The sequence below is a fragment of the Psammomys obesus genome, unplaced genomic scaffold (assembly GCF_907164565.1).
Source record: "Psammomys obesus unplaced genomic scaffold, mPsaObe1.curated_primary_1811, whole genome shotgun sequence".
NCBI lineage: Eukaryota > Metazoa > Chordata > Mammalia > Rodentia > Muridae > Psammomys > Psammomys obesus.
In genome coordinates this window covers 16,164,695-16,177,410 of record NW_026596040.1, presented here as the reverse complement: position 1 = coordinate 16,177,410, position 12,716 = coordinate 16,164,695, and positions in this window count along the sequence as shown.

The following is a 12,716-nucleotide window of genomic DNA, read 5'->3' as shown; positions in this document are numbered from 1 at the left end:
AAAAAAAAAAAAAAATGATAAGACTCAGATTTGGGCTCTATTTCTCCACTGTTGTGGCACAATGTACACGGACTGCTCTTGATTAAACAGGATGGAATCTCAGAATGTTCTATCCCATTTGGGCTGCATAGCACAATTGTAAGAGCATCTGTTGTGCTGAGAAGCACTGCAGAGTGGCCAGTGGCTACCATCTGGTACAGGTGATAGGAACATGTGTGTGACCCAGCAACAGTTTTGGTCCTAAATAATGGCTGTCTTTTCCTCCTCTGCTCTTGGTACAGGGGAAAGAGGTATCTCTGATGGTGATGGTCGTCTTAGTTGTCAACATGATTTGGTCTGGGATCAATTAAGAGACACACTTTTGAGTTTGTAGGGATATATATATATATATATATATATATATATATGTATTTTTTTTAAGATTTATTTTAGTTGTGTGTGTGTGTGTGTGTGTGTGTGTGTGTGTGTTTGTGTGTGTAACTGCACGTCATGTATGTGGAGGTGTCTGAGGAGACCAGAAGAGGATATCAGATTCCTCTGGAGTTGGAGTCCCAGAAAGTTGTGAGGTGTCAGGCATGGGTGCTGGGAAGTGAACTCCAGTCTTCTAGAAGAGCAGGCAGCTCTCTTACCTGCTGAAAATCTCATGTCCCTTGACTGGCTATTTTCTAGAAAGATTAATGAAGGGGAAAGACCATTCTCCAGACTGAGCAGCACCCTCCAGAGTGATCTAGAATCAAGGTGGGCAGGGGAAGTCCTGCTCCTCTTCACCTGCCTGTGCTCTGTCATGCTGATAAGTCCATCTACCCTGTGCCTGCCATTGCTGCTTCCATCCTCCACTTACCCCCCAGAAATTTTGCAGGCCTTCAATACCAGATTGGAACTCCTGAGGAATTCAGGCTTGTGGACTGAATAGCCTGTGGATTCTCAACCTTCTTAGTGTGCCAGTGACCATTGTTGGACTCCCGGGTGTGCATTGTGAAAGCTAACCTGATAATCTTCTTTTCATATATACATTCACTCAGTTGGTTATGTTCCTCTAGGGAACCCCAACTAAGACACTCATTTCTTGTCTTCTTGAAAGAAACAAAAACAAAACAAAGCAAAAATTCTTCAGAAGTTTATTTAGCAGAGCAAAGCCATAATTCCTAAAAGAAAGTAGAGTGGGTTGTTCCAAAGAGGGGCAGCATCATTATGGGTTCTTTGTTGCAGATTTTAAAGATGCTTCATGAATATTTATGAGGAGGGTAGTATATTCATGATGTAAGGTGACTCTCCTACTCTCCCCCTCCCAAACACAGTGCATCATAACTCTCTCTCCTTTTTTTTTTTTTTTTTTTTTCATATTCTCTACATAGTCTCCCAGAAAAACCAACAAGGGGAAGATAGATACAAACCCTTCACTACTGGACATGTGGGGGAAATGCCTTGGTACCTTGGTTTTTTATAAAGCTGCAATAATCTACCTGTGACCTCAATGATGTTTAACTGAAGAAGGAATGTTCTGATCATCATCATTGGGAAACATAGCTCTTGTTTCCCTTGCTCCATCATATGTGATTTCTGTGGTTGTTCAGGATCCCAGGACATATCTCATGGCTGGCTGTCAGGTAAGACAGTGTGCTGCATGGGCTAAGAGAGTTGTTATTTTTGTAAGTGAGATGTGCCGACTACATGGTTCAGAGAGCTAGGGCACTGGTTTTAACCTCTGGAAACAATGTCATGAAAGGAGAAAACCAACTCCAGCAAGTTGTCCACTCATCCTATAGATGCACTTTGGCACATATGTATATCTCCCATGAGTAAAACAATATGTCATATACATATTTTTAAAAGTTGGGGCTCTATCATGATAGCTAGGGCCAAGATTTTGCAACTTACTAGCACACTGTAGCAACAGGAACAGGGATCCCCTGCTCACATAATCGGCCACCTACCATGCTGTTTAAAATGAAAATATCGATGGAAATCTCAAGAGCAATGAAATACTAGTCAATCTTAGAATTACCTTGTTTTCATTCTTCATGAGTGTCTATGTGCAGGTGTGTGTGTGTGAGTGTGTGTGTGTGTGTGTGTGTGTGTGTGTGTGTCTAGCTGGTCTAGCTCCTGGCCAGTTTTTTTCTCCCACCATCTTGATTTTAGTGGAAAATTTTTTATAGAGAAAGTGATTGGTGGGGAAGGAAAGGGGCAAGAAGCAGAAAGAGAAGACAAAGGTCAATGTTACTATTATTATTATTATTATTTAGTTTGCTGGGTTTAAGCAAAATATAAGGTTGTCCAGTTCATTCGGTGGGGTTCTCATTGCTTGTTATGCTAGAAAAATGAAGGGTTAATCCTCGTAATAAGAAGGTAAAAATTTCATTGAGAGGGTGTGTTAGTTCCTTTCCTCGTTATTGTGACAAAATGTTTGATTAAAGCAACTTAGAGGCTGGCAGTGTTTATTTTGTTTCACGGGGTGTTGGCAGAGTCCATCACAGTGGGGAGGTAAATCATGGTGTCAGGAGTGGAAGGCACCTGGTCAAATCCAATATTTAGTCAGGGAGGAGAGAGAAATGAGTGCTGGTACTCAGCTTGCTTCCTTATTTTATCACTGCGGACCATAGAATGACGTCACCCATTCCAGGTGGGCATTCCATCCTCAGCTAAACTTCTCAGGAGGGGTTCTCCCAAATGTGCCCAGAATTTTGTTTTCAAGGTGAGTCTCAATCCTATCAAGTACTGGAGAGCTGCTGGTCTTCAGACTACATTCAGATTCCAAAGAAGTAGGTCTACATACTGGCAGATGAATGCTCCTGCAACAGGATGCTGAACCGGCCAGTAAGGGTGAAGGCAAGCAAGCAAAGAGGAGACACTTTCTTCTCCCAGGTTCTTAGATGTGGGCTGCTACTACAATGTGTTGGCCAGATTTAGGGCGAGTCTTCCCACCTCAGTGTGAAGTGATCTAAAATAAAATAATAACATAAAATCTTTCGCGGACACATGCTCAGCTTCTTGGATTTTAGTTGGTTACAGATGTCGTCTTGTTGGCAACTAAGATTAGCCCTCATCATCTCTCTAACGATTGCACCAGTTTTCTCCACACCAGCCTTGCCTCCAGCTTCAGACTTGTTCATGCATCTTTCTATGACAAACTCATAGTATTTCTTTTGCATTTGTTTATTTACTTCTTTATTGGTCTATGTGTTGGAGGATGCGTGTGCCACGACACAGGTGCCAAGGTCAGAGGATAACTTAAGGAAATCAGTTCTCTCCTTTTAGTATATGGGTCCTAGATATTGAACTCAGGTTTGGTGGCAAGTGCCCTTATTTACTGACCCCTGTCAGTAATCCAAACTGTATATTAAAAAAAAAATCCCCCCCAACAGTCTTCTGTTCCATTCTCACTGTAGCTATGGATAAGAACAGTAAGCAGCAACCACAACAGAGCCCAAATCCTATCCTATCTTCAAATTCCCTACACCGGCCAAGCTGATCCTTTCCTTTTGAGTTCAGTCTCACCCAGAGTCTCAGAACACAGGCTGAATGTAGCCAGATTGCTTCTCAGAGTGTAGCAGGAATAGTCTCTAGTTTCATCACAATAGAGCTCTTGTTTCCCTCTGGAACCTCACAAACTAGGTATCTGCTGCATTTCTCTTGGCATTCTAGTCTTGCACATGCTCATCATGAAGTTCCCCATCTGTTCTGCCAACGAGCTCCAAAGGCTTGTAGTGTATACTGTTAGGTTTACCACAGTAGCAGCCCCACTTCTCACACTGATTTTCTGTATCAGTTACTGTTCTTGTTGTTGTGACAAAATGCCCTGCAAAAAGTGGTGAAAGGAAGGGGGGGGCAGTTCTAGGGTATTCTCTGCCATGGCAGGGAGTCATGGTGCCAGGACTGAGAGTCATCTGTGCCCATTACATCTGCAGTAATGAGCAGAGAGAAATGAATGCTGGCATTCTACTTGTTTTATCCTTTTTATTCAGACTGAAACCCCATCCCATGGACTAGCGCCATCTACTTTCAGGATGGCTCTTTTTCCCTTTTCTGTTAAACATCTCTGAAGAGTTTCTTCCAGCTATACCCAGAATGTTGTCTCCAAGGTGACTCTAAATTGTACAGGACTTTTAATCTAGCAACATGGCTGCTCTGGCAAAGACCTTCTAGGTGTCTGTGATCCAGATGGAATGCAGACACACTCTGGATTATAGTATGATCTGGCTGGACTACAAACATGCCCTTTGTACATGCCTTTAATCCCAAAGAATGAAGGTAATGTTAGCTTATAGAAGGAAAAAGCCATGTTTGAAAGTGAAGTCTAATTGAGAGGAAGACAATGGGATGAATCAATGAGTTAGAGATAGGATATGCCCAATTCCCACAAGAACAAAAGAGGAAAGAGAGGCTACTTAAGAGCAACACAGGAAGAGAAAGAGGAGAGTTTTCTCTTACTGGGACAGTTTTGCAGAGACAGGTTGTTGGGAGAACAAGCTAGACACAGGTGAAGACAGAACGAGCCAGAGAATGAGAAGGATCATGAAGATTAAAACATATTGTAAGAATTAGTTTGAGGCTAGGCAGAGCAATTCAGTCAGAAGATAAAAGAAGCTAGTTTGAGTCAGTCAGCTTGGAGAGGCGTATAGGCCAGAACAACCAGCAAGAGTTCAGGAAGAGCTAGAAAGGCTCTCATCTCACTCCCCTCATCAGAGAAAATACAAACATTTATACTAAATCTCATTGAGTTCACAATGAGGATTAAGCTTTAACTCTCCTGAGTTAGTTATTTGTGGCATCAAAATCAAAAGAGGGAGAATTTCGGTGGTTTGATCAGCACAGAGTTACAACTTAGCCTGCATAGCTGGTGAGCCTTATTATTTGTAACACATGCTTCATTGGAACATTCCTTTGACTGTTGTATCATTCTGATGAGTTCCATGCCCTGATCCCCTCCCCTACCCAACCAGTATCCAGTATCTTAAACACTAGAATGTCAAGCAGGCTACTATATGGGAATCCCCTGATATCTGCTTTCAACCTTCTTTTAGGAAGCCAAATCCAGGGTTCTCACTGAAGTGTTTAAAAGTACATACATACATACATACATGCATGCATACATACATACATACATACATGCATAAATACAAAGCAAAATAAAAACAAAAAAAAAAACTAAAGCTGAATTATAAACAAAGAGGGGGAAAAAGCTATTTTTGCATTATTTTATCAACAATAGAGGTTTTTCCTTCTCTTTTTCTTCTTTTCTTTAATCTTAAGGGGATGGGAGAGAAAAAGGGAACTGATTTTCTGAACATGTACTACTCTGGGCACAGCATAGTGCTGGCCATTTGTGATACAGACAAGGACATGTTAGAGATGATCTGTGCCCTCCTGCAGCTCATTCCCCCTTTTGAAAGACAATGAACAACATAATTATAGGTCACAATTTATGGTAGGACTGTCAAAGACAGTAACGCAGTGTCATCGAATAAGAGCTAGTAGGTGAGAGACAGTCTTTTACACCACAGAGAAGGGTCTTCTGTGCCACACAGAGGAGTGAGTCAGCAGATGAGATGGATGTTCAGCTTACTTGTATATCTTTGTAAGCCCACAGACAGGCCTCTAATAATTCATTATTATAATAGCAACAACAAAGCAAGTTACATGGTGTTCCTATGGAGTTGCCAATGGGAATGTAGAGCTACCATTACTAAGGACCACAGACTGAGTGTCTCATTCATTTTCCCACTGTTTGTGGAGCTGAGAAGTCTGACATCCAGGTAGTAGCAGGAATGGTTTCTGGTGAGGGCTCTCTTCTTGGCTCGTTGATTTCCATCTGACTGCTCCTGTGTCTTTATATAGTTTCTCTTAGTGCATGTCTTCTGTGTTCAAATTTTCATTTCTTATTGAAGCATCGGTCGTACTAGATCAGAGCCTATCCTACCGACCTCATTTTATTGGAAGTGTCCCCTTTACGATCTTATTCTCTGAGAGTATCATTTTGAAGCAGTAGGTTGGGACTTCAGCACAGGAGGTATTTTCAGAGAACACTCTCCAGCTGTATGAAGAGGAAGAGAACATATCACTGTAGATTCTTGTATGGCATCATCCTGGGAAATTATCTCATCTTTTGGATGCCATGTAATGTGCTGTGTCTCTCCCTAATGAGAAGGACCATCCAATGACATATGTAAGAAACTCTATGTAATTTTCAGAGAGACTGGACATCGCTACCTGGGTTCCAGCCTATGTGAGTCCCTGGAGACCATTTAACTGGGGTCAAGAGTCTGTTAAATAAAGCTTTACATCTATCATCTTAAAATTGAGAGGCAGATCTAAACGCAAATTTTGGAAAGGTGCGGCCAGGATAACTGCATTTATATTTTATAGAAGTCATAGACTCACAGCACCAGAAAAGGAGCATCTACTTTTAACAAAAGTCTATTGCTACATTCATAATTTCACGCCACAAGGGAAATAAATGTATCGAAGGCTCTGTGCTCAGCACTCTGCTAAGCGGAAGCTAGAAGCTCCATAATTGATTTATTCTTCCTTTCACCGAACAGATATTTATTGGTTCTTTACTGTGGGTTTCATTTACCACGTCCATTTTTGAAAACCTGGCTAACGATAATTCAAGCGCGATCGGAGTTTATCCAATTTGTTCTGTGTGCTTCTCCGTGTAGAATCTGCCTAGAGGCCACTGTGCTGTGGTGTAGTGGTGACTGGAAAGATTCAGGCAGACACAAGTCTCAAAATATGTCTCCCTAAAGATGAATCGTGCACGAATAAGCCAAGAAACATATGCTTGGCATCCACCTGAGCAGAGGCGATGAAGATGGAGGAGGGGTTGTGAAGAGCTGAGTCAAGGGCTCCGGGAAGGGGGGCTCTGAAAAGGGGTGCCACTTCCCTACAATCTTGCAGAACTCTTTAAGTCTGAGGGCTTCTCTCAGTGGGCCTGAACAACTGTTTATAGATCAAATGGAAGAGGAGCTCTTTATTCTAGACACAGTTACAGAGAGTTACAGACTCATCGTCACAGCACCCAATGCAGCTGTTACTCCATGGATACCTAAGTATTCATCTATTCTTTAAAAAAAATTTTTTTTAATTGATCCTTTGGAAATTTCATACCATGTACCCCAATCCTACTTCTTAATGAAGAAAATAGGCCCAGGCTTTCCTAGAAACCGTTCTGACAGAGGCATTTTCTCAGCTGAAGTTCCCTCTTCTCAGATGAACGTAGCTTGCCTCAAGTGGACAAAAGCTAGAGAGTACAATGAGATTGACCAAACACTGTGCCTACATACTCTTTTTGAGTCCCTCTTACATGTGGCAATGTTGTCATGGGATAGATGACTCCAATATAGAAGCTCTGAATCACAGAGTTGGGAATATAAGCACTGTGTGTGTATGTGTGTGTATATGTGTGTGTGTGTGTGTGTGTGCGTGTGTGTACGTGTGTGTGTGTGTGTGCGTGTGTGTGTATGTGTGTGTGTGTGTGTGTGTGTGTGTGTGTGTGTGTGTGTGTGTGAATGTGTAACTACTCTGAAGGGCCAGGTCTTCTCCTATATATTTCTCTACCTGAAGGCTCCTCTTGTAATCTGAGACTCAAATGAAGTAAGATCCATGGAGGGGTCACTAAGCACAACAAGAAAGGCATCCTTGAAGAATCATGATAGAATTCGTGGGATGCCAAGTGATTCTTTCTGTTTTGACTATCTTGAAACAAAATAATAGAATGTAAATCATGTACAATTAGAACCGACAACAATGAAATTCACTTAAAGTTTCAAGTGGTTATGTTAAACAATAGAGTGTTGTAGCAGATTAACTCCCAGCATTATATTTTATTTTTTTTATTATTAATATTTTTTTATTTTAAATAATTTTATATATTCACTTGTATCCCAGCTGTAGCCCTCTCCCTCTTTCCCTCCCAATCTTCCCCTCCCTCATCTCCTCCCTGCCCCCTTCTGAGTCCACTGAGAGGGGGTGTCCTCCTCTCCTTCCATCTGGCCCTAGGTTATCAGGTATCTTCAGGATGGTTGCAATGTCCTTATCTGTGGCCTAGCAAGGCTGCTCCTCCCTCAGTGGGGAGGGGAAGCTCATGAGTTCATGTCGGAAATAGTTCCTGTACCAGCATTATATTTTAAAAGAATATTAAATATTATTTCAGAATAATTGTAAAATCTATGGAAAATAGATTTATGATGCGGTAAATTAAAAATAAAATAAAAATGTAAGTACTAAATGTTCAACTGTAAGCTGAATGTGATGCCCTATAGATTTAATTCTAGCACTTGGGGAAATTGAGGCAGAAGGATTATAGATAATTCAAAGCCAGTTTGGCCGGCACAACAAAGGAAAATAAATGAAATATACAATTGCTTTAAAAATTACACAAAAGAAAGGAGGAAGTTATGGCTACCCAAATGCCAATACTGATATATTCAAATGTATGTGTGAGATCTGCAGGTGAACCATGGCTCATGTTTTTTTCTTTCTTGTTGCTTTTCTGTATTTTTCATACTAAAAAAAAAAAATACAGTGTGATTGTACCTTAGCAAATGTCCAGCACAAGCAAATTTATAGGGAGATGAGGTCCATTAGTGTTTGGCAGAGGCTACAGAGGACAAAAGAAAGGGGTCATGCGTAGTGGGCATACAGAGTTTTAAAAACAGAGTTTTTCGATCACCACAAAGAATAAACCGATGCTAGATTTTGCCATGTTTGCCCTGAATCTCTCTTTAAGGTGTACTGGAAAGCCAACCTCACAGGAAAACCAGTTGGCCCACTCCTGTGTGCCTCCTTTTGAGAAGTAATCTTGGAGCTGGGTAGGTAACTTAGTTGGCAAAATGCCTGCTGCACAGGCCTGAGGACCTGAGTGCACATCCCTGTCACCCACTTAGAAAAAGCCAGGCACGTCTGTGCTTATCTCTCAGCTAAAGCCAGAGTTAGGGGAACTTATTCAGCAAACAAAAGATAAACTTCGAAAGTATGTAAGTCACTGTTAATTGTGATTTCTTACCGCTGGCATTCTACATCAATCCATTTAATAGGCCAAGTGCCATCCTGCCGGGTATCTTTTCTTTAAACCACACTTACATTGTCTAAAGAACATTTATTTTACATCTTACTATTCACATGTTACTAAATAGCAAAGAATGTACACACTCTCTTAAATTTGATTTTTAAAAATATAAGATACTCTCCATATTTGTTTGTGTTGAAACATGCAGCTGTAATCTGTTGATTTCAGTTGCTGTATATTATTTCTCATTTTTTTTTTTTGCCTCTTTATACTAAATGCTTTTTACATGACTAAAAGAAGTACTACACTAACATCTTTGTGTAGGTTATCTGTTGTCAAGTCTGGGTTTGTCTGGAGTGGATTCCTTTTGGTGGGATTAATGGTTTGCAAGGTGGTACATCCCTAACTTCAGTAGGTCTTGCCAAATAGGTCGTTTCAAAATGAACTCTTTCAAGCTGGTATAGAGCGGTTCTTATTTTTCTGCATCCTGCCCAACACTTGACATCACCAGACTTTTCAACTTCTCCCTAATAAATAGGAAGGTATATTTTATGGTTATTTCCAGTTTATTGTTTTTCACAGTGAGTTGGAGGACGGGTATGGAAGCATGCCAGAAGATGTAGACTCATCGCCAGGGCCGTGGGGAATCTCTCCATGTTTTACTCTTTGAGATCACGGAGGGATCTAATCTGTTGTTCCGGAACTGGCATGCAAACCATGCTCTGACACGCGTCTAGAGAAACCGAAACCCCAGTGCTGAGCCTCACGCCTCTGCCTCCCATGAGCTGGGGTTGCAAACGTGCCACCTTTCACCATAATCAGGATTTTTAAGCTCAATATCATAACACTGAACATATGGGTTAATGTTTCTACTGAATGTTTCTAAAGAACTGTTTCCTGCATGTTCAGTGGCTTTTTATTGTGAGTGCCTCTTCGTTTCAGGTGAATCTCCAGGAGCAATGTGAGCCTGAGGTGACAGGTCTTTGAGTTTGCTTTTTCTGAGCTTGGAGTTACATGTTACTGACCCAAGACTCCTCAGGTTCCTAGGAAAAGCCAGGCTAGTTAGCATGCATTTCCCAGATTCAGTTCTCCAACTTGTTGTAGTCACAACATTTAGGCACCAGAGTTTTTGCACCAGTGATGGAGTTTACCCCTGGTGTTAGTTTTAGGGATGCCACGAATTGAATCCTGGGACTTGATACATGCCAGATAGGCACAGTACCACTGGGTCACCTCCCTTCCCCATCCTCAGGTTACCCTCAGGTTATCCCCAGATTTGATGCTGTCATTGTTCTCTCAGTTTGGCTTCGGCTTAGTTTCTGTCCTAATATTTGTCTCATTTATCAGAATTCCCCTTTCTATATTCCTCACCCGGTATTAAAAAGTTGCAACTGTAGCTTGCCCAGTTTATGGATATCTAGTCCTTTGCGTTGCCAGAAGCTGACATATCAGACCCTCTTCACTCACACCATAACACATTTCTCGAGGCCCTTATTCTCACACATACTTTTTGAGCACCCACTACAAGCCAGGATTTGAGATACACGCTATAATGACGCTCATGAGAGCTTGGGGTCTTGCGTGACCACTGAAGCAGGAACATCAGAAATTATCCTAGAAGGCAACCAGGGACATATGCCAAGATGGAGCTGAGACCGTACTATATGCAACAGCTAGGAGGGAAGAAGGGAGAGCTACCCACCTCCACAGCTGGGCTCCGGGGATCAGGCTCCTGAATGGAAATGTAAGCTTCACTTTTATAACAGTCCGTGAGTGTGCAGCTGGGCAGAAGTGAAATGAAGTCCCTTTCATGGTAGAAATGCCTGATGCGAAGGGCACAGCTTATTGTGGAAATCTGAGGCAACAATCTAGAGGGCTCAATGCTTCTTTTCTAGCACACACCTCTGTTTGTACTAGGGAATTATTTAGAAGGCACACAGCTGAAAAAGGTAGATGACATTCGGGTATTTCAAAATTTTTTCCAGGAAGCAATAGTAAAGGGAGCTTTTGACGTCACTGTTTGTCGGAGCTCTTGCTACGGCAGGAATGCTTGCCGTACCACAGAGCTCTGTGTAATTAATGTGTGCCTTTCTTCTCCTTTCTCTTTACAGATTTGTTTGACATTAACCACAGTCTTTGAAAAATCAAAAGACAACAAAATTGTTAGTATTAGAATAAATTCTTTTTATAGGTGTTTGCATTCTACACTGTGTTAGAGATTAAAAAGGAAAAAAACAGTCAAGCCTATTTGTCTTCTTAATGTACACAGAAAAATCCCCTGATAGATAAGATTCTTCATTCATTATGCCAAAACTTACAATACCAAAGAGAGATAATGATGGCAGGAAGGAAGGAAGGAAGGAAGGAAGGAAGGAAGGAAGGAAGGAAGGAAGGAAGGAAGGAAGGACTGACTAGAGGAAGGAAGAGTGTTTTCATTCTTATTTATTTATTTTTTTTTTTTTTTGATTATAGATAGAGTTGTCAGATGTCAGCTGGCTGAAGTCAATGTCCTAGAGTGAACCGGCCCGGAAGTAGGTGGCAGCTTGGTTATTTTTAGTAAGTTAGCTGAGCTCAACCCAAGCCATGAAGTGCTCCAGTGCAGAGCAGAGGAATTCCATATGTACGGGTAAGCAATATGCAGTTTGCATTAAACCATGAAAAGGAGACACTAGGGGACAGAAAAGCACATTCAGCTCAATGGGCAATCAAATGTGGCAGTCACCAGGAACAGTGCAAACTGCTGCTTTCTTGCTAGCTTTATGGCTGCTGTTGCGTTGACCCTTGCTCCTCCCCCCATGCCCCACCCCAGCACATTCAGTTTTTAAAGACAGGATTTTTAACAACTTTTTGTTGGCTCTTTGTGAACTTCACATCATGCTTCCTAATCCCATTCATCTAGCCACCCCTTTGTATCTGCCCTCTGCCCCCATGCAACCTTCCCTATGAAAAGAAAATAATGATGATGATGATGATGATAATAATAAAAGAATTAAAAACAAAACATCTTGTCGTGGAAGCTGCAGTGTGTCAAGGTGTATCCCACACAGTAACCTTTTGTCCACACATCTTTGCTTACAAGTATTCATGGTCACTGGTCTGGTAGGAGGCCTCTGGCTTCTGCTACACTATGAATACTGGATCTTCACGGGGACTCTCAGATATCCTGATGTTGCCCTGTGTCATGGACATCCTGCAGCTTTGGATCTTCAGGACTGGCCCCTTCACATAGTCCAGAAATTCATAGATGGGGTAGATGTTGGATTGGACCAACTCAGAACCCTGGATCTGGGCTTGGGTGCTATTTGAGCTGGTTGGCCCACCAGCTCTCCCAGACCCACACCACCAAGGCAAGCTTTCCAGTACTGCCCCAGCTAGCTCACCCAATGTCACAGCCAGCAAGGGGCAGGGACAGCTCTCCGGCTTTCCTGTACGAAGGGCAAGATCACCTGTGCCCAGTCTGCCATGGTCAGCTTTACTGTGCAAAGCGAGATCTTTCTGTTGGACTTGCTATATGCCTCCAGCTGTTGAGCTTCAGAGCCTCTGGTCTCAGCCCTCAAATGCTGGGGTTAGGGTCATGCTGCACCATGCCAGATTTAATATGCTTATTTTCCTCAAGTATTGGACGCAATTACAGTGGCTATTTGAGAAACATAAATTAACACGAGTCAGTGCCTGCTGCAGATGCTGGGGTCTACTATGGAAGGCAGGT